Source organism: Armigeres subalbatus, chromosome 1 (genome assembly GCF_024139115.2).
Source record: "Armigeres subalbatus isolate Guangzhou_Male chromosome 1, GZ_Asu_2, whole genome shotgun sequence".
Taxonomy (NCBI): domain Eukaryota; kingdom Metazoa; phylum Arthropoda; class Insecta; order Diptera; family Culicidae; genus Armigeres; species Armigeres subalbatus.
In genome coordinates, this window is record NC_085139.1 from 127384886 (window position 1) to 127402733 (window position 17848).

The following is a 17848-nucleotide window of genomic DNA, read 5'->3' on the forward strand; positions in this document are numbered from 1 at the left end:
TTTTTTGGGGTGACAAAATCGGGTCGAAAACGTGACAAAATCGGGACGTGATAAAATCGGGTCGAAAACGTGATAAAATCGGGGGTAGACAAAATCGGGGGTAGACAAAATCGGGGAGTGACAAAATCGGGTCAACACTGTAGTCCCAAATCAATATCTGTGGTAACGGATGAAAGTGATGCTACTCTCATACAATAGTCTTGGCTTGTACCACCTACGAATTTGTGCGAATTGCTCAATGCTAATGCTAATGCTAATGCTAATGCTAATACAAAAAGTTACAGTTTTGATGTAACTTTCAATGTTTGTTTGCTCAACATTCCGGAGCGACGCTAGCATAATGTCCGTAAAACATGCACATGCACTCAATTGGGCAACAAAATAATATTTCTCATTTCTGTTCCATCTTCAAAAATGTAAATTTTTTTCTGAAATATGTTTCACTAGTCAAAACGCTCCAGTATACGCAGGAAGATATGCCCTTACCAACTGGACACAAGTGCGGCGGGCCTGCAGCAATTGCTTCGAAATGATATGGAAACTATTGAAATGTAATTCAAACCTGCTTTAATGTACTTATGTTGGTTTTTTAATGTCAAGCACATAAGGATTTGTAACCTTTTTATTATGGGATAGATAAAATACTAATGAAGGGCTATGGAACGTCTTTGGTTACGGTGGGGCGTTTAGCCCAGGAACTTTTTAAACCCCATTTTTTCACGACTTTCCAAAAAAGCTGTTTTACGTACTCTCAGTAATATTTTTATATGACTACTCACAAGCAATGCATTTGCGACTTTTTGGACTACCACAAAGTTTGCATAAATTGTGGCGAAAATAGCTGCTGTTGACTTTTCTGTCTCGTATTTTCTGTACTTTTATGAATTCAGCCGATAAAATCCGTTTTCCGAAAATTGTGGTAGTTTCTAGAATTTTTTTTTCTTCTCTCGATTCGCGGATGTACAGTGGTTTTGGACTCAACAAATTTTGAATACCCTATTCCCCTCAAAATGTTGCCCATGCAGACGAAGAACCATTTAGCCAGTTCAGAGCCGCAGTCCAGCTGACCCGGGAATCTCTATGCCATCAGAATGAACAGAGGAGTCGTTCCAGCAGATCTAGCTGCTTAGCGGAGGTATCGACTCCGGAAGGGGGTTTTAAAACTGGAAACCAGAATGGAATCGTCGTAAGTTAAAAATAGATCAATTCAAGATGGAAAAAGGTAAGCAAAAGAAAAAAGATCATTTTTATATCTTAGCGGATTATGTGTAAGTGTTTTTTTTTACTGAACTCATACTGTTTGCAGTATTCATGATGCTAAATTAGTATTGTCATCATCTTCTCTTATGATATAATTATTATTTGTCATATACGCTTATTAAAACATGTATCTATGTTATTTTCTTAAGCTGCGAACCAAATTACCGATTCGTTTAAAATTTGGTCAAAGTTTAACGGTTTGTGGGTTGTTTAACTTTTGGTTGAGATTCACCCTGTTCCGAAGCATGGCTGGATTTGTCAGTATGATAGATAAACTTTGTTTGAGGAAAAAATGGCGTTACATCAAATTACAAAGTACCAAACAAATATCATTCTGCCAAAACTCATTGAGCTTTTTGACTGGATGTGGGATTGGTCGTTGAAGTAGTTTGAACCTAACAGAGGCCATCAGAGACAAACGATACATTCTGGAATGCAGAGGAAATATTTGTCGTGACCATCGTGGGTTTAAAGTAATTAGGTTTTCTCACCTTTCAATTGAAATTATCCAAAAAGTAGTTTTTAATTTCAAATATCATTTAATCCTACACCTTAGTTTTTCTAATTTTCTGATTGTGTAAACCTCAAACCTGATTTTACGGAATTTCAACAGAAGATAAACATTATTTAGTTAAAGTGATTTATTATTTGCCACTCGATTCCTGGACGTTGAAATGCGTTAGTTAAAGGTATTTTCAAGATCAAGATAAGTTAAATAAGAATAAGCACAAGTTGTTTTTTTAATGGTATGTTTACCTTGAAGGCTCTATCCTTCAGTTTACCCACAACATGAAAGAGGACTGAGGAGACTATACACTTTCGCGTGGTGAGTGTTTCAGAGATACTAATTTTTGAGATATTTATATCATCTCTATTCTATTCTTTCACATATTTGAATATAGTATGTTTCGAATAAATATTTCAAATACTATTTGCCAAATGTGGGATATTTTTCTAATATTCACATATATTAAATAATAAAAATGTTACACATTGCTGTCAACGTATGAGTGAATATGGGCCAGTGAATATTTGAGATAATCGAGATAACGATAATCTGTGGTAAGTAAATATGATGTATTCTATCGTCTTATGGGTTCTATGCTTGTTTTCACCGGTTTTGTTTCTTTTTAGGCCTGACCGCTTTATGTTTGAACTACATTCATGATGTGCTTCAAACATAAATATTGACAAGAAAAGTGATAGGTGTAGTCGAATCTATAACTTTCCAGGATTCTTCCAAGTGATGGCTGTGTATGTGTAGACTAGACTAGACTAGACTAGAATGCTGTCCGAATTACGAAATTCGAATATTTTTTTTTTTCTTGAAATCGGAATGGAATCCTGTTCAGATTCCGAATGGAATTCATTATGCATTGCGAATGAAATTCTTTTTGAATTCCGAATTTACTACTGTTTGAATTCTAAACGTTTTTTTTTTTTCTAATTTCTAATAGATTTCTTCGAGTTTCGAGTGCAATACTGTTCGAATTCCGATTGGAATTGTGTCTGAATTTCGAACGGAGCTCTTATGTAATTTTAAATGGATTTTTCTATTCGAACTTGGAATTAAATTCTGTCCGAATTTTGAGCGGATTTTTTTCCGAATTCCGAGTGGAGTAGTGTTTGAATACCAACAGAAGCTCTTTCAGAGAGACTTTCAGCCCTAGATCACAATATATATATTTATTCTGGCCTTTGCTCGCCTTCTATTTTGACTATCTTCAAATCTTCCTTCTCATAGCCTATTTCAAATATATCTCTTTTGTCAACTATCTTGCTCGCTTTCCATTTTGTTAGAAGAAAATGCATTTTAGACATAGCTAATTTTTTGAAGAGTGGTAGAAATGCTAGTACATATTAGGTTGGTAAGAAAATAGATTAGAGTGCGTTTTTATATGATATGCAGATTGTTCGCGAGAATCAGAAGCTTTTGATCTGCTTGTGAGGTCGATAAGTGAATAGATTTTACTAATCGCAATGCTGTACTTGAAAACATGCCTCAGAGACGTTTATTTAGGAGTATCAAATTTTCTGTCGGAATTGAGTGAAAAAAGTAGATCATGTTTGTTTGTTGCTTGAAAGACAAATGTTCAGCATTCAGAGGTCACGTACAGTTGTGATTTATTTAGTAGGCAGAACGGTCGGCCGGTCATGTCATAATTTGTTCTGCTTTGTGCGGTTAGCAGAACGATCGCCCGATCATCGAAATGTTGTTCTGATTTGTTATTATTTATTATTTATTCAGACTAAGGCCGAAGTGGCCTGTGCGGTATATAAGAGTCTTCTCCATTCGGCTCGGTCCATGGCTACACGTCGCCAACCACGCAGTCTACGGAGGGTCCGCAAGTCATCTTCCACCTGATCGATCCACCTTGCCCGCTGCGCACCTCGCCTTCTTGTGCCCGTCGGATCGTTGTCGAGAACCATTTTCACCGGGTTACTGTCCGACATTCTGGCTACGTGCCCGGCCCATCGAAGTCGTCCGATTTTCGCGGTGTGAACGATGGATGGTTCTCCCAACAGCTGATGCAATTCGTGGTTCATTCGCCTCCTCCACGTACCGTCCGCCATCTGCACCCCACCATAGATGGTACGCAGCACTTTCCTTTCAAAAACTCCAAGTGCGCGTTGGTCCTCCACGAGCATCGTCCAGGTCTCGTGTCCGTAAAGGCTACCGGTCTAATTAGCGTTTTGTAGATTGTCAGTTTGGTACGGCGGCGAACTCTATTCGATCGGAGCGTCTTGCGGAGTCAAAGTACGTACGATTTCCAGCCACTATGCGTCTCCGAATTTCTCTGCTGGTGTCATTTTCGGCAGTCACCAGTGAGCCCAAAGTACACAAATTCTTCTACCACCTCGATTTCGTCACCACCGATGCAAACTCGCGGTGGGTGGCTCACATTGTCTTCTCTTGAACCTCTGCCTATCATGCGTACTTCGTCTTCGACGTGTTGATGACTAGTCCGATCCGCTTAGCTTCCCTCTTCAGTCTGATGTAGGCTTCCTCCGTCTTCTCAAAGTTACGTGCCATAATATCTATGTCGTCGGCGAAACCAAATAGCTGGACGGACTTATTGAAAATTGTACCACTCGTGTTAATCCCTGCTCTTCGTATTACCCCTCCAAAGCGATGTTGAATAGCAAACACGAAAGACCATCACCTTGCCGTAACCCTCTGCGGGTTTCGAAGGGACTCGAGAATGCCCTGAAACTCGAACTACGCACATCACCCGATCCATCGTCGCTTTGATCAATCGTGTCAGTTTATCCGGAAAACCGTGTTCGTGCATTAGCTGCCATAGCTGGTCCCGATCGATTGTATCATATGCGGCTTTGAAGTCGATGAATAGATGATGTGTGGGCACGTTGTATTCGCGGCATTTATGCAGTACTTGGCGAATGGCGAACACCTGGTCCGTGGTGGAGCGTTCGCCCATAAAACCCGCCTGCCCCACGAACTCCCTTGCAGTTGGTGCTAGTCGACGGCATAAAATTTGGGAGAGTACCTTGTAGGCGGCGTTCAGCAATGTGATTGCGCGGTAGTTGCTACAATCCAGCTTATCGCCCTTTTTGTAGATGGGACACGACACCTTCCATCCACTCCTGCGGCAAAATTTCCTCCTCCCAAATCTTGGTAATCACCCAGTGCAGCGCTCTGGCCAGTGTCTCACCACCGTGTTTAAATAGATCTCCTGGTAGTTGGTCAAGACCAGGGGCTTTGTTGTTCTTCAGCCGGCCAACCTCCTCCTGGATTTCCTGGAGATCCGGAGCCGGTAGAATTATGTCCTGCGCGCGTTCTCCCAGGTCCATCACCATACCGCCATCTTCGTCTGCCACATCGCCATTCAGGTGCTCTTCGTAGTGCTGCCGCCACCTTTGGATCACCTCACGCTCACCTCAGGCTGTGGCACGTGGCCCTTACGTGAACGGTTTAACTTCTCATAGAACTTTCGTGTGTTATTAGCGCGGTACAGTTGCTCCGTTTCTTCACGGTCTCGATCTTCCTGCTGGCGCTTTTTCCTCGAGTTTTGTCTGTTCCGCGCCTGTTTATATCGTGCCTCGTTCGCCCTCGTGCGGTGTTGCAGCAATCTCGCCCATGCTGCATTCTTCTCTTCTACTAACTGCTCACATTCGCCGTCATACCAGTCGTTTCTCTGATCCGGGGACACCGTGCCAAGTGCAGCGGTTGCGGTGCTACCAATGGCGGATCGAATATCTCTCCAGCCATCTTCAAGAGACGCTGCGCCTAGCTGCTCTTCCGTTGGGAGTGCCACTTCCAGCTGCTGCGTGTATTCTTGGGCTAGTCTACCGTCTTGTAGCCGCCCAATATTAAGCCGCGGCGTCCGACTTCGACGCGTGTTGTACACCGTCGAGAGTTTTGAGCGCAGGCATACTGCAACGAGGTAGTGGTCGGATTCAATATTCGCACTGCGGTAAGTGCGGACGTTCGTAATGTCGGAGAAGAATTTACCGTCGATTAGAACGTGGTCGATTTGGTTTTCCGTTTCTTGGTTAGGTGATCTCCATGTGGCCTTGTGGATATTTTTTCGGGGAAAGAAGATGCTTCGGACTACCATTCCGCGGGAGGCTGCAAAGTTTATGCATCGTTGGCCGTTGTCATTCGATACGGTGTGCAGACTATCCGGTCCGATGACCGGTCTATACATTTCCTCCCTTCCTACCTGCGCGTTCATGTCACCGATGACGATTTTGACGTCCCGCAGTGGGCATCCATCGTATGTCTGCTCCAGCTGTGCGTAGAACGCTTCTTTCTCGCCGTCGGGTCTCCCTTCGTGTGGGCAGTGCACGTTGATGATGCTATAGTTGAAGAAACGGCCTTTAATCCTCAGCTTGCAGATCCTTGCGTTGATTGGCTGCCACCCAATCACGCGTTGGCGCATCTTTCCCAGCACTATGAAGCCGGTTTCCAGCTCGTTGGTGGTGCCACAGCTTTAGTAGAAGGTAGCCGCTCGATGCCCGCTTTTCCACACTTTCTGTCCTGTCCAGCAAATCTCCTGCAGCGGCACGACGTCGAAGTTGCGGGGATGTAATTCATCGTAGATCATCCTGTCGCAACCTGCGAAATCTAGCGCCTTGCAGTTCCATATTCCAAGCTTCCAATCGTGATCCTTTATTCGTCGCCTAGGTCTTTGCCGATTATATCGAGTCGCATTATCTCTTATATTGTTCGTAATTATTGGTTTTACAGGCGGCTTATTGGGCCTGCGCAAACCTCCTGTCTCGCCGGAGGGTCATCGTGTCAGGGCTGTTTAGCGTCCCACCTAACACCAGGACTTGGGCTTGTGCGCTTTGAGCGGCACACGGTCGCTTTGGCGGAGCCTACTTGCGGATACATGCAGCTTTTTATAGAGGTTTAACAGGGCCCACTGTCAAACCCCACCACATCCTAGGCAGGCGCCACAACTCGCAGATGGCCCCGGTCTAGGATGTTTTCGGGTTGGAAACTCCCTGGACATAGTGCACACAAGATACATTCTCATGCAATGGCGAGAAAAGAAAAGCTTTCAATTAATAACTGAGGAAGTGCTCATAGCAGTTGAAAAGCAGGAAAAGTTCCAGTTGGAATGTAGAGCCATTGAAGAAGAAGAAGAATAAAATATCAAATTTTGGTAATTTGTTAATAATTTACAGAAAATTGTGAGAAGTATTACCGCTGAAAAATGTAAAAGAGCTGTATCACCTATTTCGGTAAAATGATTAGGAGTAATTCTCGCTGAAACCGGGCCACTATTTGCACGAGGTTCTTAAAAATGCCTAAATTTATATTCTTTCGAAAGCTTTCGGCGAGTATATTAAGGATCCGAGTTAAATTAATCAGAAATATGAACCCCTCTTTAATTATACACGAAATCATTTTTATGGAACCCTCGATTTTTGTCAATTCTTGACTCACCAAAACTGTCATAACTCCAACATTTCTCAACTGATCATAGAGATCAGCATATCGTTGGAAAAAGGGAGAGTGTATCCTCAATTTGCAATAATAAAAATATAAGCAGCCATATTGAATTTGGCCGCCATCTTGGATTTCTTTTTAAAAACCATTTTTCCGCCAAGTTCGCAACCACCGATTTTGAATATTAATACATCGATGGAAAGCTTAGCTTATATTGTGCATTGTGTCCGAAAATCTCAGGTGTATGTTTTTTCTATCAAAAGTTATGTACGATTTACCAATACAAAAATTCTTGAATTATTTAATACAATAACTTGAATACGGCTCCGTTATGCTCAAAACTTTTGAGCCCTTCAAATAAAATACTGTTGTAGATATGCTTTTGATTTTTGAAACATATTTGGCTTAGAATAGTGTATGAAATCAAGGAACTGACGTCGTATTACCATATTAACCATAAAAATAATGTTCGTTGGTCAGATGGCCCTTCAAAAAATAATTTGGGAAATCATACATAACTTTTGATAGAAAAAACATACACCTGAGATTTTCGGACAGAATGTACAATATAAGCTAAGAATTTCATCGATGCATTAATATTTAAAATCGGTGGTTGCGAACTTGGCAGGAAAATGGTTTTCAAAAAGAAATCCAAAATGGCGGCCAAATTCAATATGGCTGCTTGTATTTTTATTATTGCAAATTGAGGATACACTCTCCCTTTTTCCAACGATATGCTGATCTCTATGATCAGTTGAGAAATGTTGGAGTTATGACAGTTTTGGTGAGTCAAGAATTGACAAAAATCGAGGGGTCCATAAAAATAATTTCGTGTATAACTAACGAGGGGTTCATATTTCTGATGAATTTAACTCAGATCCTTAATATACTCGCCGAAAGCTTTCGAAAGAATGTAAATTTAGGCATTTTCAAGAACCTCGTGCAAATAGTGGCCCGGTTTCAGCGAGAATTACTCTAGGCTAAATATCGGTAAACGCAAGCAAACGTGGTGGATGAAATCTCATTCAGCCATTTTTATTTTACACTAGTCGACCCGGCAGACGTTGTCCTGCATAGTAGGCGAAAATACGCGTTGAGATTGCGACATGCGACTTTCCCATAAAAAAATCTTTATTCACGATTTTTCACGATTTACTCAACTTCACTAATGATCAGGGATGCACTGCTGGCGAACATGAGTCGATTCACGATTGTTCGTGCCACTGCTTTGTTATTGAACAAGATGAATCGCAGCATGCGGTTGTTCGTAGCCTCTAGAGAGTAAGGTGCCTCATCCGACAAAGTTGTTCAGGATTCAAAACAAAGATGAATAAACTTGCTCTCCATGCGCTAGCGACTAAGGTTTGTGGGAGAGTGTAACGCTCAGCGATTAACTAGAATCGTAAGTTGTAACAAGAGAGGAGTAAGCTTGTTCGCTGTTTAAATGAGAGAGCGACAAAGATGATAAACAGGCAATATACACAGGCACAGTGTTAGCGGGTTTAATTTTAAACTTAATAATTTAGTGTGACGCAAAAGCACATGGGTCAATTTCAACCAAATTTGAACTAGGGGGAAAGACGGCTTTGGCAGGTTTTGTTCTATTATTGGCAGGGGGGTTTTTGTCGACCAAATTTTATGAAATTGGGCCACAAAATTCTTTGATATGCAAAGAATGTTTAGGCCAAATTTGAGCCTAGTCAGTCATAAAAAACCCCCCTGCCAATAATAGAACAAAACCTGCCAAAGCCGTCTTTCCCCCTACAAATTCTCTACATCCTGAAGCTAATCATTTAATTTTTAGATAATGGGGAGGATTTAGGCGTAAGGATTCTTTTTTATAAAACTATTGATTCAGTATTGCTTTAAAAGCATTTGTCGATTTCAACAACATTTGAAACACATAAATAATATCAAGAGGTCGATTATTCAATTCAATTAGTTATTTATTAGAGCAAGATGCAATGGTCATTTAGTAGAATGGGAGGCTTCCAAACGCATGAGTCGATTCCAACTAACTAGATTTGTAACGCAAGGGGCAAATGTATCGATTTTTGCGGCTTTAGTGCTTAATTATGCACACCCGGAAAAACATTTTTATCATTTATAGATAAACTTTCAGTTACAACAGTTGATTGACATTTTTGTAGCATTATTATTAGCCATGACCAAATCCAGTACAGTGATTCTATGACACATATTCTCTATCCTTTGGAGACAATGTTTAGGAAGGGGGGGGGGTGTCATTTTGAAAGAAGGAGTAATATGTGACAAGTGGTTTTATTTTTAAAACGAAGATTTTAGTGTATCTCGTCAACGCTTGTGTCGATTTTAACTGAGTTCGGAGCACATTTTCTGTTTAATAAATTCAGGGTTAAGGTTGAAATACGTATCTGTAAGGTTACAATCAAGTGGTGGAACTAAATGGGATAGTACTAGCTCGTCTTATAATAAGTGGGGACAAATTTTCTATTTTAGAAAAACGGTTCAGAAGGGTGTAGAATTCGAAAAAGAGGTGGATATGACAGGATGGTTTTATTTAGAAAACAAAGAATAATGCATCAATTCTCAACGCTCGATTTCAACCATATTCGGAACAAAAATTCTAGGGGGAGGATTACAAGTTAGAGAGAAATGTTCGAGGTATTGTTTAAAAAACTTCTGAGCAACGGTCGATTCCAGCTAAATTTAGATCACATTTTCAGTATATCTTTCGATTGATCTCTTTTAAGGGTGTTTTTTGGCCGGCCACACAACGGTTAAAAAGAAACATTGATTTCCTGCCAGCTATATATAACGCATTTTTTGAAGTTTTGTAATTTGGAACAATTAATTTCATATTGTTCAAATGTTGTTTGAGAATTCGAAGAAAGAGTCACAGTTTTTTATTCAATTTTTATATCTTTTAAACTAAAGGTCTAAGTAAGAAAGAGAGAAAGAAAAAATGCTTGATGTGTGCTGCTTTTCATGGGTAAAACTCTCTATTCGATTTTATGTTTTGCAGAGCCAATAAAATAGAACAGAAGTACACATTTGTCGCTTAACTTTTCAAAAGGACCTAAGTCACATTTATTTCATTAATTAATATGAATGTTGCAATCAAAAGCTTTCATATTGGTCTGATAGCAAAATTCAAATTAATTCACACCTGAACTGCCGTAATCTTAAAAAGTGACGAATGCGCCAAATTACAACCTACATGTTTTACATTTTTCTGTTTAAGAGCTCAAAGAGTACTACTCGTTCACACCATTTTTGGAGAATGGCGTAAACGTCATTTTTTCAGAAAGAAAATGTTTTAGAACAAAATTGAACTACTCACAAATCATCACGCCTTTGGGCTCATTCACAAATTACATAACGCAAAAAAACTCATATTTGAACCCCCACCCACCCCTCTGTGACTTGTTTGTAACATTTCCTCTATACCCACCCACCCCAACGGTGACGCGTAACCTCGGACTAAAACTTCACAAAAAAATATCAATTGATATTTTTATTGAACTCTACCTTAACTTTCTACCTAGTGAATAATAATGCTGTCAAATTTGAATTTAATTAGTGATTTCATTTTTTATATTATTTGTTACCCGTAACAGAACTGAACAAACCCACCCACCCCCCAGACAAGTCGTAACATTTTCTAACGGAATATTGGGTACCCACCCACCCCTTAGGGCGTTATGTAATTTGTGAATGAGCCCTTTGGTCTTATTACGGTTTTTGAATCGTTTTTTTCTAATTTTGCACGAATTGGGTAACGTTTCAAAACCACACTACAAAAATTCCACTCATTTTTATTGGCAAAAATAAAAGATATTTTAGTTACTAGATAAAGATTGTAGTTGTCGTCGCTGTCCGGAACATCTTTTGCTGGCGAGGATAGGGGAGCTAAATGTCAAAGAAGGAAAATCCATACGATTTGACAGATTGGTACCCAACATATTCCGGACAGCAGAACAAAGGGAACTGCAGCGATAATCTTTATATAGTAATTAAAATATCTTTTGCAAAAATCCATTAATTTAACTCATGATGTTTATTAGTGCACACATAACCACTCTCCGCGCGAAATACAAATAGAATCTATAATCAAATGAAATGTATTTGTGGTCTCTAATATGCAGTTATTGATTTTATGTGTGGATACAAATTGCATATATGTGGGTCCCCAAATTGCAAAAAAATATCAGTGCGACAAATGTAGGGTAAAACGACCTATTATGGAGGGGTTAAGCACCGTGTCGAAACAAAATTGATTACAAAAATTCTTCGAAAATTACCTATTGGTCGATTTCCACATTGTAGTAGTTGAATAGGATGCTCGTTAACTATAGTTTCGTAAATATTACGTCAATTGTGCTGAAGTTATGTTGTTTTGTTTTTATCACCATAAAAACAAACTACCGCAATAATAGGACGCAGTTGCCTATCGTTGCGATATTTTTTGAAGGTCAGTCCTATTGTTGCGGTATTGCATGTAATTCTTATGGAGAGCGATACCGCAACAATAGGACCTCTTCTAGCACTACCGCAATAATAGGCTCAAAGGATTCAAATTTTTAACGAAAAATGTTAATTTTTCATCGTTTTGAACGGAATTTTGTCAAACAAAAGCTGTTCTAGTCGTTAATCCGAAGAGTTTTAGCATACCCACAATTGTTTGCAATGGTATTATATCCAGAATGGACTTCTTTAACACTACCGCAACATTAGGGCATACCACAACGATAGGACTTTTTACCCTATTCAAAATGAAGATTTTTCTAATGACTCTCTCATGTGAGTTTTTCGAAGCATACTAATTTAACATAATGCCAAAGATTTTTGAAAAAAAATTACACTTCTAAAACGCATTGATTATACCATTATTAACAGTTAACAGTTCACATTAACAGTTTAGACTCAGAAACTCAAAGTTCTATTTCACACAGATTTGAACTACGAGCGAATCACAAAATCCAAGTGTTTTCAATTGTATGGGTGTATTTGTCAATTGTTTTAGTGCGTCATTTTTTCTTCTGATGAATACTTCTTCTTCTTGTCTTCAATGGCTCTACATTGCATCTGGAACTTGGCCGGCTTTTGAATTTAGTATTCTATTAGCTTCTCAGTTATTAATTGAAAGATTTGCTTTGTCCGCTATTGTATGAGTATGTATATTGCGTAGAAGAAGAATAATACAAACCATTAGAAATAAGGTGAGAAGAAAAATATCACAAGTATATAATCGATTTATTTGTTTTCTAAAAAATGACCCACGCTTTTGCCACATAACCCTCACGTCTCCTTTATAATCGTTTGCAAATTACGATATTTTACCTTCTGTACACTTTTTACACTTTTTATAACTTGCTAATCCCATCCATAATCGTTTTCATAAAATAAAGAATATGTATACCCAATTTAGTTGAAATCGACCTATGCGTGTAAAAGAAAACAATGAATATATTTTCCAAGTTTGTATGAAATCGACCGGTGTTCAGAATTTAAATTGAATTTCCCTTGTTTTCTAAAAAAGTTCCTCCCATAAATTCCTCTCATAATCTGTTCCATTAAATATTGAATGTGTATTTTAAATTTGGTTCAAATCGACCCATGCATTTAGAGTTAAATGTACTAATAATAAAAACCGCAGCAAGACGAGATTACCTTTATTCGCTAACTGTAACATTCTCCGACAAACGTTTACTCCCTAAGTATAAAACTAAGCGAACAAGGCTGAATCGCTGGAGACCACGACAAAGATTAATCTTGTCTGTAACAACTTATGACTAAACGACTCTAGGAGGTAGGAGAGTCGCTCGCATGACATGATTATCGTTGCTCTCGTACGTTTTGTTCTCTCTCTGTTATGCTTAGCGAGTAACTGGTGGTCGCTTATCAGAACGAACAGAAGTTACTCTGGTGGGGTGTTACTCTCTTGTTCTTTGTCGCTAGAAGCGATTTCTTAGCATCCCTGCTAATGATTTTTGCATGAGGAAATTTCATATAAACTATAACGAACATAGGGTAAATCACTACTTGGGCTTATGGACCCTATTCCCGGCTCACTGCACAGAAAACTAATGATTTATACTGTATGGTAGCTGTAGGCTTATGATTGATAATTTTTTAAAGTCTCCTATTTATCGCACACAATACTCAATATTTTTCAACCATTTATTTCACTCCTAATCGATCCAATTATCGAAAATAAAAATGTAGATTTCAAACTTTTGCTCTTTGTTGCAACACCACTGAGCCGGAGTGATTCTTTCCACTTTAACAAAACGGTATCATCAAATAAACACCTACCTGAAAATCGTCACAGTGCTCGATACAACCATTGCTTCAGGCTGGTTATCACCACACAATAATGCTAAAGTCGCGCACTTCAATCTTTTCTAATTGTTCTTATCACTAGATCTTATATAAACATATGAGAATACATTTAAAAATGTATCCTCAAACCGAACAAAAAATCACCTAGGCCCAAGAACTTCTAGCTATACAGTGCTGCCAAAAGGCCGTGAGTCTTATTTTAGTATGAAGATAATCCTTCGTCGTTAATAGGAAAACTGTCTAAAACGTTGACGCTTTTATTTTATTTATAATTATCTCAATTTCAAAGATTAAAAACAATATTGTTTCAAGTCTTCTTCTTCTTCTTCTTATTGGCATTACATCTCCACACTGGGACAGAGCCGCCTCGCAGCTTAGTGTTCATTAAGCACTTCCACAGTTATTAACTGCGAGGTTTCTTAGCCAAGTTACCATTTTGCATTCGTATATCATGAGGCTAACACGATGATACCTTATGCCCAGGGAAGTCGAGACAATTTCCAATCCGAAAATTGCCTAGACCGGCACCGGGAATCGAACCCAGCCACCCTCAGCATGGTCTTGCTTTGTAGCCGCGCGTTTTACCGCACGGCTAAGGAGGGCTAAAGCTCAGTTGGGTCTAATGAGGCTCATTGATTTTTGTTCCAATTTTTTGAAGTGTTATTTTCGAAAAAAAAATAGGTTGTGTTTCACCTGCATCCAGTTTGTACTAAAAATAGTACTAAAAATGCTATAGCTCCCGCTCACAAAGAGCATTCTCCTTCCCTTAAGATATGGAAGATAGAAATATGCGCCAAACATGATAAGTAAGTAAAATATAAGTATACTGATTTCCTGATTCCTGATTTAAAACTTCCGGAGGAATTCCCGGAGGAACTTCCGGAGGAATTCCCGGAAGAACTTCCGGAGGAATTCCCGGAAGAACTTCCGGAGGAATTCCCGGAGGAACTTCCGGAGTAATTCCCGAAGGAACTTCCGGAGGAATTCCCGGAGGAACTTCCGGAGGAATTCCCGGAGGAACTTCCGGAGGAATTCCCGGAGGAACTTCCGGAGGAATTCCCGGAGGAATTCCCGGAGGAATTCCGGAGGAATTCGGAGGAACTTCGGAGGAATTCCCGGAGGAACTTCCGGAGGAATTTTCGGAGGAACTTCCGGAGGAATTCCCGGAGGAACTTCCGGAGGAATTCCCGGAGGAACTTCAGGAGTAATTTCCCGAGGAACTTCCGGAGGACTTTCCGGAGGAACTTCCGGAGTATATTCCGGAGGAACTTCCGGAGGAATTCCCGGAGGAACTTCCGGAGGAATTCCCGGAGGAACGTCCGGAGGAATTCTCGGAGGAACTTCCGGAGGAACTATCGGAGGAATTCCCGGAGGAACTTTGGAGGAATTCTCGGAGGAACTTTCGGAAGAATTCTCGGAGGAACTTCCGAAAGAACTTCCGGAGGAATTCCCGGAGGAACTTCCGGAGGAATTCCCGGAGGAACTTCCGGAGGAATTTCCGGAGGAACTTCCGGAGGAATTTCCGGAGGAACTTCCGGAGGAATTCCCGGAGGAACTTCCGGAGGAATTCCCGGAGGAACTTCCGGAGGAACTTCCGGAGGAATTCCCGGAGGAACTTCCGGAGGAATTCCCGGAGGAATTCCCGGAGGAACTTCCGGAGGAATTCCCGGAGGAACTTCCGGAGGAACTTCCGGAGGAATTCCCGGAGGAACTTCCGGAGGAATTCCCGGAGGAACTTCCGGAGGAATTCCCGGAGGAACTTCCGGAGGAATTCCCGGAGGAACTTCCGGAGGAATTCCCGGAGGAACTTCCGGAGGAATTCCCGGAGGAACTTCCGGAGGAATTCCCACATGGAAGTCCTGAAATAATTCTTAGAGAAGTTCCTAAAGGAATTTCCGAAAAAGTATCTGAAGGAATTCCCAGAAAAATACCAGGAGGAATTAATGCAGAAATTCCCAGATGAAATCCTGAAAGTATTCCCGGATGAATTGCTGAAGAAAATCCCTGCGGATTGTTCCGAAGAAATGTCTGGAAGAACTTTTAGCAGATATCCGAGTGAATTCCGAGTGAAGTCCGGAAGGAATTCTAGTACACTTCCGCGGAAAATCTCCCGGAGAAATTCCTGAAGGAATTCCTGGGGAAGTACCTGAAGAAACTCCCGAAAAAATACCTGTAAGAATTTCTGGGGAAATACTTGGACGAATTCCAGGAGAAATTCATGAAGATATTTCTAGAGGGTTTCTTGAAGGATATTCTGAAGAAATTGTGAAAAGAATTCCAGATTGGATTGCTAAATGATTTCGCTATTGAATGTTGGGAGGTATTCCCGGAAAATTTCCTGGAAGTAATCCCGGAGGAATTAAAGGAAGAGTTCCGAGAGGAAAAAAAAAATAGTGGGTGGTTTCTAGATAAGGAGGAATTACAATTACATGAGAAGGATTTTCGAACGATTTTCAGAGGAATTTGTGGATAACATTCCGGAGAAATTCAGAAGTTCCCAGAGCTTCTAGGAGGATTTCATGGAGAATTTTTGAGCCCGAAATTTTTCAAGTTGTGGATCCTGGATGCCCTAATAAGTTTTGGGATTTTTTTGAATTTCAACCACCTATTTCTGTATATGATTGGATCGTAGAGTGCACATGTTTTAAGGAATTCATTTCAGTACCCGTTCAATCTTTCCACAATTTAGGGGGGCGACGGCACCCCCTGCCCCCCCTTGGCTACGCCCTTGGACTTTTTGGACTACCACAAAGTTTGCATAAATTGCGTTAAAAAATAAAAAGGTAACATAGGTATTGTCTTAGGGGGGGCATATTATACCGTCTAACCCTATACGAGAAAGGCAAAACTTCTCGTGCTTTTGGTCTCATGATCGCAACGAAACGAAAAGCAGAATAGCAATCAATACCGTATGTACCTATCTCTGATATCAAAGCATGACGTAACGAAAGCAATCTTTAAATTTAATTAGAGGTATTTCTAATCTATTATCAATAAAAAGATAAGAATCGACAATGCGTCAATAAACTTGCCTACATCAATTATAGTGGCGAAACGTTTCAGGATAGAAAAAAATGTTGTATTTTAGACATTCCTTTTCACGTTTTTACCCTTCTTACATCCTAAGAAGGGTATAAAGATCGCTTGAAAAACCGACTTTTTATCTGAGGCTCGGAGACCCAAGTCGTATATACCAATAAACTCAGCTCGACGAACTGAGCACATGTATGTATGTGTATGTGTGTGTGTGTGCGTGTGTGCGTATGTGTGTGCGTTGACTTTGCCATTGAACCCATTGTATTTTGTTTTTGCAATTAGACATTGGGTTCCGGAGATATCTCTGAAATACGAACATAAAGCATTAGACGTATCAACTTCACACATTGGTAAAATATGTCCCATCAAGATCTCAGTCGTCCTTGGACCGATTTGTGCGATTTTATCTTTAAACGAAAGCTATGTTTTTATCATTGAACCCAGGGCCGGATTTATGGGGGGGCCGGGGGGCCATGGCCCCGGGCCTCCACAAATCTTATGTACCAAAACCCACCTTTTTTGTACATTTTGGGGCCCCCACATACCGTCGGCCCCGGGGCCCCCTTTCGGCTAAATCCGGTCCTGATTGAACCCATTAATTTTTTTCTGCAATCGGAAATACGGTTTCAGAGATATCTGTGAAATACGAATATGAGACACATTTTCAGACTACTAATGAAGAATTGTCACACCAATATCCCAGCCGTCTATGACCCGATTTGAACTCTTTTGGGCTTAAACAGAAGCTGTAATATTGCCATTTAAGGCGGCAAATCAAATCTGCAGTCTTTTTGTATTTTTTAAAAATTTGTTAAATTTCCAGAAATATTCCTTTTTACCCTTCTTACACCCTAAGAAGGGTATTAAGATCACTTGAAAAATTGAAATTTTTGCAATCGGACATTTAGTTTCCGAGATATTCGCGAAATACGAATCTTAAGTGCATTTTCAGAAAACTAACAAAATAATGCCACATAATGATCTCAACCGTCTGTGATCCGATTTGCACGCTTTCATTTTTGTACGAAAGCTATGGCTTCGCGATAGCACCCATTAATTTTTTTTCCAGTCAGATATTGGGTTCCAGAGATATCTGTGAAATACGAACATAAAGCATTAGACGTATTTTGTTCACAACATTGGCAAAATAATGTCACATCAAGATCTCAGCTGTCTGTGAACCGATTTGCATGATTTTATCTTTAAACGAAAGCTATGACTTTGCCATTGAACCCATTGTATTTTGTTTTTGCAATTAGACATTGGGTTCCGGAGATATCTCTGAAATACGAACATAAAGCATTAGAC

At 40.1% G+C, this 17848-nt stretch overlaps 1 protein-coding gene across 2 annotated transcripts in view; it reads right to left on the reverse strand.

Annotated features, from left to right (window-relative positions):
• LOC134205103 (uncharacterized) overlaps positions 1-17848 on the reverse strand; it is a 71374-nt gene that overhangs the window by 51246 nt on the left and 2280 nt on the right. The gene's annotated exons all lie outside the window — the stretch shown is intronic.